The sequence below is a fragment of the Protopterus annectens genome, chromosome 5.part1 (genome assembly GCF_019279795.1).
Source record: "Protopterus annectens isolate FY-2018-M chromosome 5.part1, PAN1.0, whole genome shotgun sequence".
Taxonomy (NCBI): Eukaryota; Metazoa; Chordata; order Ceratodontiformes; family Protopteridae; genus Protopterus; species Protopterus annectens.
Window position 1 is genome coordinate 32,512,637 of NC_056736.1, and position 13,307 is coordinate 32,525,943.

The following is a 13,307-nucleotide window of genomic DNA, read 5'->3' on the forward strand; positions in this document are numbered from 1 at the left end:
TCCTGTGTAAACAGCAACATGGATCTAAGCCTACACAAAGAGGATATGTGGAAATGATTACGCCTTTCTGCTATTCAGAAATTCCACCTCATTTGCATAGGTATCAGTGCTCACACCCTGGAAACTGCACACTTCATAGCCCAATCACATTAGTAACAGCACCGATGCACCATTATAGGGACTCCATGCACAGTCTTGTAATACATTTTTGTCACATAATATTAATTTTATTTTTTCCAATTCTTTTTTCTATAAAGCATGTTTGTGCAGTGTAGTGTGCCATGCAAACATGCCCAGATTATTAAAAAATTAAATTTAATTTAACTTATTTCCTTTAATTTTTCCAACATACAGGATAACAGTTTCATTCATATGTGTACATGGTATGATATTTCTGACCATATCTCCATTTTTACAACCCCTTTTGCCTGTCTACACTCCTGTGCATAGAATTTTTCCTTGATCACTATGGACACTGACACAGGGTCTAAACAGATGGCTATCTGCTTGCTGGATCACTATACCTGCCTCATTTGCATGGTATTCACCTGCTTGTGAAGTGATTTGCATGCCACAGAAGTTTCCATGTTAGAGCGTGCATGTGTGCTGCTCAGCAGCGCTTACTGAATCTAAAAATGTTTGGACCCATGTAAGCAGTATGGCGCTATGCCTACATGGAAAAAATTTATAGGCTTTATTAAATTCTCCCCAGTAACTATTAAGTTTTTAGCATTTTGCAAACAACTTACAATATTTCAGCAAATGCTCAAGTTGCACACATACTGCCAGCAGCCTTTTGCTCACCCTGCTGAGAGTTTTCATGCGAGGCTAGTCAGTTTTGTCTGTGCTATTTGGTTGCCAAGGTATTTTGAAAAACATGAAACTTTTGACAATATAAATTAATATTATGTGAACAACAATTAATTAATCTTTACCTGCACTACACAGAGGTCAAATATAGCAGTTTTGTTTGCCATGGTGTACCCTTTAAGATGATTTTTTTAAATACTTTGAATGCAGCTTGGTTTTGCAATTATTAATGCAAATATGATAAATCAATATTTGATGCCTAGAGGTGTCATTAGAATGTAACTGCAGAAACACCTGGAGGTGTCACCCAGCTGTAATGAGTTAATCAATTATTCTGTTCTTATGGAAATTTATCCTCTTGAACCTGTGTTTCTAGATCCTGATGCTAAATATTTTCTTTATTAGTATTTATTTGCATTCAAACAATTTCTCTCTCAAAGCTTTTAGCATTTCTTCTCCAATTTTTCCACTGAACACATCACTCTCCTTTCTTCAGTATAAGCTGTTATAAATATTCTGTATTGGTTTAGATTTCAGTTAAGAATTATCTAGCAACAAATTAGCCTTATAACTCCATGAACAATGCACACCAACAGCTGTAAAACATGGCATGAAGTAACAAGAAATTTCTTTAGGAAAACAAACGTCTAGTATGTTCCATTCCCTGGTAGACATTTTTACAGTCTGAATCGATTGTTGTTCCTGATCATGCATTGTAAATAATTTTGTTATTATTGTAGTTGATCCAATATTATTCCAGTCTGTTTCTTGTCAATTTAAGTCCCCAACTACTTCTTCCCTCCTGTGTTTCATGTAATAAATGTATGAATTACTCTACATCATCAGCACTTGACATTAGTGGTCTACACACACCAACAATTATATGTTCCATTATTGCCTTTATTGTCACTGTTTACACAATGTACACTATTGGTGTTATCACTGAACATGTATTAATTACAGGTTTCATAACAATCTTTAACTACTGTCCTAAAACCTCCACCTGATTTATTGTTAGAATGGCTGTGACAGTAAAAACATTTGTACCTTGACAGAACTGGTTTACAGTCATTGCTCTTTAAACAAGTTTCACAAACAATGTTGTTGTTGTCTTTTGGCTTTTCCCAGTTGGGGGTCGCCACAGTGGAACTCCAGTCCACTAATGATTGGCAGTAGATTTTGATGAACGCCGAGGTGCCAGCTCGACGTTCAACCTTCAACGAAGGCACGCCCATTTACGCATGTCTTTCGAATGCCCACATTAATTTTGTGGGAACATAGAAAATTTCACAATAAAGTAAAACTTTATTATTAATGCTTCTAGCATTGACAACCATCAGAGATGCATCAAATGTTGCTATCTGTGAACTGTTAAATTTTCAACATGGCAAAAATCCTGTCTTGTGTTGGTCAAATATTGCGAAATATCTGCTGCAAAAATTCTCTTCCCTGATCTTGCAAGTGCACACCATCTTGTCTAAATACACATGTGCCCAAAATTAGGTTTGGATTCTCTATACATTTCCATTTTTTTCCATGTGGGTATTTACCTAAAAATCTTTTTATTCACGGTGATCTGACTCTACCTTTTATATGGAACTTGTGAAAAATATGTCCTAATACGTGTACAAGCTATGCTAAGGAAAATATGACCTAGCACATGTACAAACTATGCTAAGGGGGCTGTAAGTTCCCTATTAAGAGTCACAGAGCCCCTGTGGATGAGATCATTTGTACCAATAATAATAAAAACAGATGCAGGCTTCCTTTCATTAAGGCATTCTAAGCCCTTTCCTCACATGCTCAGTTTTTGTTCCTGGCAAGCATAACACTATATGATATTTGTTACATTCTCTGTAATTTAAGCAACTGTTTTTTATTTATTTATTTATTTTTTTTTATAATAACTCCAGAGCACAAAATCTTTTTGCACAATGACATGTAACAGAAAGTAGAAAGACTTGTTGCCAAACGTAAGGCGCCTATAATAAGAAAATTAACCAGAAATCCTGTAGAGGTGTTTGAGATATTTTTGAAATTTTATGAGAATTTATATAAAACAGATGAATGTAGAAATAATCAAGAAAAAGCACAAATGGAAATATTTGTTGGAGACTTAGGTAAGCCAAGGTTAGAGGTAGATCAGACTCTACAATTAATAGTTAAGATAGGAGGAGATGAGTTAAAAATGGTGATGTACAATCAATCTGTAGAAAAGTCTCCAGGAAGAGATAGTATTACTGTGGAAGTTTGGAAGCTAGGGGGGAAGAAAGTGATAAAAATCTGGAAAGTTTTCTTTAACAGTATTTTAAAAGGAGGGGAAGCACCAACATCAAGAAGAAAGCTGCAGTGGGTGTAATATCTAAATAAGTTAAAGACCCATCAGACCCAGCTTCATACAGGCACATTTCAATTTCAAATGATGATTAGAAACTGTTTATGTCTATAATTGCTAAATGAATGGCACAAAATGTTTCCAAAATTGATAGGTATGGATCAATGTGGTTTTGTGGATGAGAAGCAAACATTTGGCAACATTAATGGAACAGTGATAATCCAGAAGGATCAAGAGGTAAGCAGAATATAAGAAAATACCATTGTTGCTTGTGGGCCTTGGTGCAGAGGAAGCATTTGACAGAGTAAGCAGGGATATTATGAGTAGGGCAATGAAAGCATTTATATTCCCTGATACAATAATATGGTTATTTTAGGAAGATATATGAGGGATTGGAGGCAATGGTTAAGGTGAGAGAGTTCCTTTCTTATCAGTTGTGCCTGAACAGAAGAATCAGGCAAATGTTTCTCCTTTCCTCTTTCCCCTTTGCTATTTGCATTATATTTAAAGTCAGTGGCAAACAAAATAATGGACATAGAAAGTAAAGGTTATAATTGATATGATAATCAAGAAAAGTTGCCTCTCTTTGCAGACAGTTTTATTTTGTACCTGATAAAACTGAAAAAGACAATCTCAGTGTTGTGGAACATTCTGAGACAGTTTCAAGTCTTTTTAGGGGGTATAAAACTAATGAAGACAAAACAAAGGCTATATGTTTGAACTATGTACCCACACATGAATTTGTTCAGCAATACCCATACTTATACAGATATGACAACATGAAGAATTTAAGAGTATGAGTTTAAAAGGATTTTGTTATGGCAGGTAAGGATATTGGGAAGAGACTAAATAAAAGATAATACAAAAAAAACAAAAAAAAAATGGAAGCTCCTGATTATGGATATGAATAGCAAGATATAAGCAATTAATGTGTTTTTAGTCCCTTTAGTCCTATATACACATCAGGTATATTGTTATGAACCAGAGGAGAAGTTGTGGACACTAATTAATAATGATGTGATGGATTTTATCTGGGAGGGGGGGTGGCAAGGATCAAGTGAGATAAGTAGAGCCTTTTAATAGAACAAGATGGCTTAGGATTACCTGATTTGAAGGGATGTTTTAGAGATACACATTTAAGGCTGAAATATGTAACACAAGCAGAAATGGAAAGGGATGAAGATGAAGTTGGGAGGATCATGAAATAAGATTGTGGCATTTTGGATACAGATCCATACGTAGAATAACAGCAACCATATAGAATATTATATTCATAAATTAAGAAGTTATTCTAAGAAATAAACCAACACAAGAATAGATAAATTAGATTTTGGTGATATAGATGAGTGCAATTGGGAGTAAAGAAAATAGGGAAGAGGGGGCTGGAATTTACCTGAGAAAACTGGCCAAGGAACCAAGGTATTGGGAGCAAGTAACTAGAGAGGGAAAGGTAACAGAATTGGAAAAATCCAATAAGACATTTGGAATGCAGGCTAGAGAATGCTTTCTCTGTCTTGGATTGATATCAATAGTATGGGGAAAGAGAAAGGGATAGGGGAATCATAAGTTAAAGGCTTGCTCTTGCAGAGACTTAATTGAATCTAGAGCAGAAGATGCTCTTAAAAAAGGATAATTAGTAGGACATATAAATATGGCACAATAGCTATATGAACCAGTCAGGGGAGGTTAGAGAAGATTAGATATGTAATTAATAGGGTCTTAATGTAAGATTTAGGATTTTTTCTTGGAAGTGTATTCATAGGTATTTTTATTCCCCAAGCCATCTTCAAGGAATTTTTCCTCGGGTAGATGGCAAATGTAGGAGGTGTGATAGGGAAGAAAGAGGAGAGTAATGAGTTGGTAGACTTTAAACATTCACTACAGAGTACTCTGCCAGAAATATTAGGTGAGCAAATAGGTGTACATAAGAACAGTATTTTTTGAGCTTGGGTACAGGATCTGAATATCCAAGACATAGTAGTGTCTTGTTAAGTTTAATTCTGACAGCTGCCACCAAAAGTCTAAACCAACTGTATTTGAAGTAGAAAATAGTTTAGCACTGATAAAAGAATTAGAAGCAGGATCTTTAGAAAAGAGTAGATGCAAATTACAAATAAAAAATGGAAATGGTGGGAACAATACATGTAAAATAATATTTTGGAGGAAGAGTGGGGTTTAAGGGAAGGCAGAAATTGATCAATTTGCATCATGTTTGATTGATGATCACTGTGTAAAATAATATATGTGGTGTATAATGTTTGCAACTGTGGATGTTTAAAATTGTTTGTTTTCTTTTATAAAAAATGTATGTTTGCCTATATCTTAACTGATAATTCAATAAAGGTATTAAAAAGCTGGGGGTTGGTATAATTCGTAAGGTGTTTACCATGCAGGAAAATGTTAATATTTTGATTCTCACCTTTGAAAGGAAATTGGCTGGGCTTAAAATGTACTGTAAGGGCAGCTAGCCAAATACATACCTATGGCCGTGTTTTGTGTTGGATGCATGGCGAGGTTTTTAAAGGCACCCGTGGTCATTAGCCTATTATACACATATGAGCTATATGTGCTGATGGCTAACTTTACAATAGGATTCTATTTTGACTATACAACATTCATATGAAACATATAACAGTTACAGAAATATAAAATCTAATATAATCAAAACAAAATGATCATTTACTAGAAATTTGTTATATTAAATGTTGATGGTTGTTAATGTTACAACAATATCCACCTATTAAGTCATGTTCATTCTTATGACATACAGAAGTAAAATGTACAAACACCACATTGAGTCTCTGCTGCTTAACAAGTTGATATGATATGATATGAGTTTTATCCTGCCAATATTTCTTACATAAAGCTACTGCTTTTATCAACAAAGACTATTTTGTTAATGACATCTCACAGAATATGATTTGCAGATAAAAAGAAAGAAAGAAAAAGCATTATAATGTACTTGCACTGTGTTGATTCACAATAATGTAAATTCATTGAAGTTATCTGACAAAGATAATTAGAGACTCAGATAAATACATGTAATTAAAAAACAAAAATATGTTGTTCATTCTGTTAATTTTATTCAGTATTAATTAATTAAAACAATCAGAACATTCAGATTTTTTTCTAAAGAGCAGCTGCTCTTGTCATCTTATGTAACCCACTTAGTACAAAAAACACATATATATATATATATATATATATATATATATATATATATATATATATATATATATATATATGACTGTGAAACCCTGCACCTTGTGTTTGTGAGGCAAACACCTTAACCATTAGGCCACCCTCCCAACCCCTAGGTCTACTTCACATAATCAGACATCCAAATGTTCAACTTTTATATGGCCGAGACCATGTGATTGAACATTTGAATGTTAGAAAATGTGAAAAAAAAAACTAAACAGTGCTAACAGGGGGGAAAGCCCCCCTGTAACCCCTACATCCCCCTCTATTTAAAAATACCAACTCCAAGATCATACTGCATTGCAGTAAACAGAAAGCTTACCATTCCATGTTCTATGTAGATCCCCATTAAGACTGGTCAAGCTTTTAAATGTTCGATCACATGGTCTAGGCCATATGAAAGTCGAGCTTTTAAAAGTTCGACCATCTGAATATATACTTTGAATATTATGTGGGAGGAATTATTTTTCTTTGATATTTCACCTTTATCATACTGAACAAGTCTTTAGGCAACATTTGCATCTCTCCATATTACTACATAGCAAGGAACTGGTTTGATATAAAACTTGCAAAAAAAAGGAATCTCAAATCACACTACTGTACAAAATCTAGATCACTGTAAGTTGATAGACAATTGTATATAGTGGTCAAGCTAAAACCTCCAGCCCCCTCTCTGTCCAACCAGTGTTTCGTGTGCCTGGCCTAGTAGCTGACACACACACACACTTTGAGATATGAGTTATATACAAGCACACAGACACTCCTGGGGAAGGTTGGCACAGGTTCGCCAGCTATGCCCCTTCTGCTCAGACAATATGGTAGTACCACTTGCCACCAACCACTAATATCAGCTACTAATAAGGCCATTATCAAAGGGTGTCCAATTATTACTGTGCAATATTATTATCCAAAAGGTAAGAGTGATGAACAGCAAGGCTTATTTGGAGTGGCTTGGACAGTATCACTATATACATGCAATGTACTCTAGAGCTTAAATTATCTCTACATAAAACAGCTACAGTTGAAAGGTTTAAAAAGTATTTAATAATAAATACTAAAAACACAAGACAATACTTCTTACTACACAGTACTAGTCAAGAGTTCAGAGATCACAGAGAAATGCTTAAAATAATACAGTAGAAAAGTTCTGACATCAATACAGAAAACAGCTAGACTAGACTTCCTATTTCCTATCTATATCTAAGAGCAAACACAGTTCTAAGGTAAACTTATATGTAGAGCAAGGCAGTGCTGGTTATGTTGTCAGTTCTAAAAACAAATGCAAAATGCCCTGATTCTCTCTCTCTCTCTCTCTGTCCTTAAATTGATAACACAGTACCACTGACTCATTTCAGATTACATCATTATTTTCTGTTTCCCAGGCTAACAGAAACTCAGAGTTTAACAGCCTTTTTGATCTTGCAGCTGATCAGGAAGCCAGAGCAATAAAAGACATTACATATGTAAATTCTAGCCATTAACTCGGGTCTCAAAACAATAGGAAGAATTCCTTCATTCAGACATCTCGGCTCTGAGTTTTGAGATCAAATAATTATACAATGCTTGACTTATCAGCTTTCCTCCAGCAGAGTGCAATATGCTTACATTTTTGAAGTTCAACATTTACCATAACTTTCTTACATTTAAGAGAACAAGCACGTGGCTTACATTATTATTTACAAATGACAGAATGATCTACAAAATCCTATCTAGCTAGGCTGACAGCCTTCACAGAACCCAACAAGTTTACTGTTCATATTCAAATTCTTGGTCTGACATAGTAAGAAGTTCCAGTTAAAATCATATACAATTCAGGTTCATATCAAGTTAAACCATGCCAGATCCATCAAGTTGAGGATTTCTTTGAAAGAAGTCATATTAGAACATCTGGTCTGCTTTCAGTCATTTAGGCAAAATCTGCCTGCTTTATAAGTGCTTGTTTGCTACTGGTTGTCCATGTCATTCCAGTTGTGAAATGTTTACAGAGGTAACAGTTTATCGTTAATCTGCATACATTCTCAGTGGCTAGGTCCCTATACACACACACACACACACACACACACACACACACACACACACACACACACACACACACACACACACACAAATGCACAAGGAAAAGTAGCATCTATCACATGAAGGTCCCCAAGTCTCACAAAGCAAGACTTTCATTTAAACATGTCATCTGTGTTGCATCGTTTCTTGACTGTTTTTATGATTTCCACTAGGAGAGGTGAGGAGCTTCTCTAAACTAAGGGTCCCGTGGATTTTTATAATGTAACAGATCAAAGTGAAGGATATTCCTAGAAAATAGTAGTACACTAGAAGGAATTTCTACAACAATTTGTCTAGTAGATGGGAAGTTATTTTTACAAGAATATGTCAAATCAGATATTAGGGTTATACTGACATGTCTCATAAGGTTCTAGCCTCTGAATGCCAACACTTTAATGGAAAACATTGAATACTAACTTTGCAAGCAATTCAGCATTATTAACTGTTTGCTTTCTACATGTTGTAGAATACTAATTGCATTACATGTTGACTGTCATTGATATCCTATGCTAATGATGCATTGTGTCTGCTACTCTTGAATTTACTTTGAGAGGCATTATAATTTTTGATTATCTATTTCAAATACATTCCATAATTTAATCTTCAAACTTTAGCCAGCATTTGAATAGTTTAAGTATTCTAAAGCCCCCTAGAGCCCCTGTGGCTTAATGTGGCTTTATTAATTTAATTGAATTGGGTCAGTATTGGAGTAATGACAATGAAGTTCTGTCTTGTTGACATTTGCAGCCTTAATAGTATAGCAGTATAAACTGAAATAGTGAGTACGATACAGCAGAATTTCTGGTCCTAGTGAGCCTGGTGACCATGGCAATAAGGAGGCAATAGAGTCGGTTTTTTGAGATAATTAACTTTCTGTCAATCAATAAAAAGCAAGTATATTAAATCAGTAGATTATTTTTTTCTGATGTGTTTTCAGATCAAAAGTTTACCTCCAAGAGCTGTGATAGTAATGCAGGTCATTGCAGTAGCATTCAAGAAAGATCTTACTGTGAAATGACAGGACAGATGTATGGGATTTCTGAAAAAAGGCTTTAATAAAACTGCATAAACTGCTTATTGTTCAAGTAAAATGCTGCCTGTTATTATGAAACTAGGTGATTAAGGTTTGGGCTAGGTTGCTGTATTAGACTGGAAAAACATAATTACATCATTTGCTTTACCTGTAGTATAGCTAATTAAAAGTTCTCTTTCACTTTAATATTGGCATATTTTAAAATACGGGGAGTATAGGTCATTGCCTTACATGTTTATTATTTACAAAAACAAAAGCTAAGCTTTGTTGTATGATAAATGCACATAACTGTGTTGACTAGATAGTTAAAATATTTGAGGAACTGTTGGCAACTCAGTGCAATGTCCATTTAATCATTATCTATAGTTGTGCAGTGATAAGTGTTGCATGTCCCCCCTGTGTTCATGAATGCTTTTTATGGTTTGAGCCAGTTTCCTTTCACATCCGATATACCTGCAATAGATGAATTCCACTTTATAGATGTGTGCATGCGTTTGGGTGTATGTGCATGTGTGTGTGTGTGTGTGTGTGTGTGTGTGTGTGTGTGTGTGTGTGTGTGTGTGTGTGTGTGTGTGTGTGTGTTCTTATGAAGATTTGAGTATCTATATTTGTCATGTAATTGACTATTAATCTGTCCTTTATTTATTCTCTATTTAATGTTGAATGAAAACTGAGATGGGCTTCAGCTGATCCCCATCTGTGGACAAAATTATTGTGAATTACTTTATAAGCAGTGTTGATAAACTCTGGCAGTCATCTTCTCTTATACAGATTATATTGTGATAATGTTAATTCTAAACATTTATCAGGCAGTACATTGCATAATGCAAGTTTGATTATTAAGTAAAGGTTAATTCATAAAAGGGAAAACTAAATAAAAAACTAAAAAATATTTGGATAAAATACAGGGTATGTCTACAATACCAGGTATTAATAGAGTGGAGTTGCTGATTTTTTTTAGTATTACCTTGTTGAATTCATAGTTCGTCAATTTGCAAGCCATTATTTGCAATGACTTGGATGACTGCAGCATTTATACTTTTGATAAGGATGGACTTCAGTGGTCTAAATTTTTAGGTTTCAGTTGCAGAATTAACAGGCCAGAATCCATCCCCAGGTCAGGAAATTCCAGTTTTTGACAAATTACACTAGCCCAGCTTAAGAAAGGAGGCAGGTATATGGGAAGTGTTGGCAAACTAAGTCAGAAAATGCAGATTATTTTAATATTTTAAGGTCTTGTAAGGCATGTCATGCCATTTGGCCCAAAGCACATGCTGACACAGTCTTTGCATCGAGGAAAAATATTCCTTCACTGCTTGATATGAACTTCTGGATTCTGGATATTTCACAGTGTCAATTGAAGTGGCTAAATCAACTACAAGTTATGATTTCAGCAATATTTTTTTTTTCAAAAATGAAAATAATTAGCAACAGACATAAAACAGACATACTGCAGTGGCAATAGATTATGACAAGTTTTAGTTATGAACATTGATTATAATACTTTCATGGGTTTTTGGTGTGTTTTTATATTTGCAAATATAGCTGCATATTTCTGGTTTCTGCTTATAGTGTTATTATGTTTCTTGGTTATCCAGTAAAAAAACTAAAACAAATTTAATTTGGTGGTTTACTGTTTTTTAGACTGCTCAATATTTTAGTAAAAGAAACTGTGATAATGTTAACTGTATTCATTTAACACATCTTATTCATCAAGACTGATTATTACTCTGTGACCACATACATTTTAAGATATTATGCATTTCCATTTTGTTGGATATTGTATTTTTATTTGTTTTTACTTTTGCATAATATTTATGAATTAAACCATTAAGTCATTGTAGGAATGTAAAATTGTCCATAATAGATAACGGATGCACACTATGCTAATTTCTTTTGTCTTAGATAAAAGTCTAATGCATACTAATGCAAACAAAGTGAAAGCAGTTATACACTCAATTACGGAAAGTCAGGTTAATTTGCATTCTTATTATATCACATTATAAATCTGGTCAGTGCTGTCTGAAAATTATCCATAATGTGCTGACCTTGACAAATATAAATCCTTTACATTTAAATACAGGTTACAGGAGTGTTGCTGATGGATGATATATGCAGAGTTTAAAGTCAGTGTTAGTATATATGTCTGACTGTGCTTTTTTTATGTTGCCCATTCAATTTCCCAGCCATCTTCAGTAACCCTCTGGCTGACAGCTCAGTACCCCTTGGTCATTCCTCAAACCTTGTTTACTCCTTAGTTCTCTCAGACATGACACTTCACCACATGGGCCTCCTGACTCCTTAGATGACAAAGTCTAGTTGCCATTTTATTTTAAGGTCAGGGATAAAGTCTCTGTGAGGATTACTGGAGCAGAACTAGAAGCCATCATCCTGCAGCAGTCAGATAATTAATGAACAGCAGAATTGATGAGACATAATATCAGGTGTATAAGGCATGTGGTTTAATACACTATGGACATGAAATATGTGACACCTGTTCCCTGATAATGGAGTTGTACTTGTGGGTTATTGGTCATAAACACAGTGATGCATCTTTCCCTACCGGATGAGAAATCACAAAGGTATCTGCACCACTGTGTTTTACTCAACTGACCATTACAACACTTCAAGCAGGTTTCAGAATTAGCATCAGCAGCAGTGATGTCCTACCTCTGATACTACATGTGTTTTAATTGTTTAATTTTAAAAATATCTATGTATGATTTATATACATAAAATCTTTCTTTCTTCCTAGAATTACAATTGTAGGCCTCAGTGAAATGGAAATAAACATTTCATGAACGGAATTCAACTAGTCCTATTCATAAAGAAATGAAAATATTTTGTTACAGGAAGAACATCTTAGATCCCACCTCCCCCCATAGTAGTGTAGTAACCATTAATTTAACAGTGAACAAGACTGGAAAATTAAAACTGTCTGCTTGAAGAATATAATTAATTTAATGTTTAGATTCTTACTAAGTGGTATTTTGATGAACAGTTTCAAAAATAAGTCATATCTGATATTTAAAAATGAAATTACATGCTCACATATCTCAGATAAGTGTTATCACATAGGAATCCCTGACATTAGTAAAATCAATAACTTGCTGAGACAAATTAAATGCAATTTAACTCTTAATCTATTCTGACTTAGACAGAGGAAACCAACAGGCTTGGACATTGCTGACATCCTTCATTTATATTTGAAGAATGGTATGGTTTGTAGATTACTGAAGAAAGTGTTTGTTGCAAAGTATTTGGGGACAAAACTTTAAAAGATGGAGCATCTGATTCTCTATAAGTTAACTTCTAGGGAATATCATTTAGGCAATAATGATGTAGATGATTAACTTACAGCTTAATAAACCTGTGGCAATTCAAGGCAAGGCTATTTGAAACTGCTTTTAAATCAAGTCTATAGCATTATGGTGTTCAATTATGTCATCTCATCTGAATAAATGTTGCCATTAATGTAAAGCATAAAGACCTCCTTATGAAGATTGCATCAACACTTGTGTCAGGTAGCTGTACCTTTACATCTGATAGCATGACATCAAACAAAGGGCATTAAATGTGCTATAGTAAGCAGTTAGTATGGAAAAGTAGGTAGATATGCCTTTAAGAGATATTCTCTTTAATCATGTGACTAATTAACTGTTGATATAAATGTAGGTGTGTGTGTGTTGTTATATACACTTGAAGAAGCCTTGTGTTGAAAGTGCTTGTGTACTTGATAATAAAATTATCTGGAGAGCCTGGAGCCTTACCTCTGCTTAGTTTTTTCATTTAGATAGAAATGTGTGTTGCATCAGAGTGCAGCAGCAAACTGTGGCTCTGTGCTGCCTATGCATCAGCCAAAAAATCAAGCAA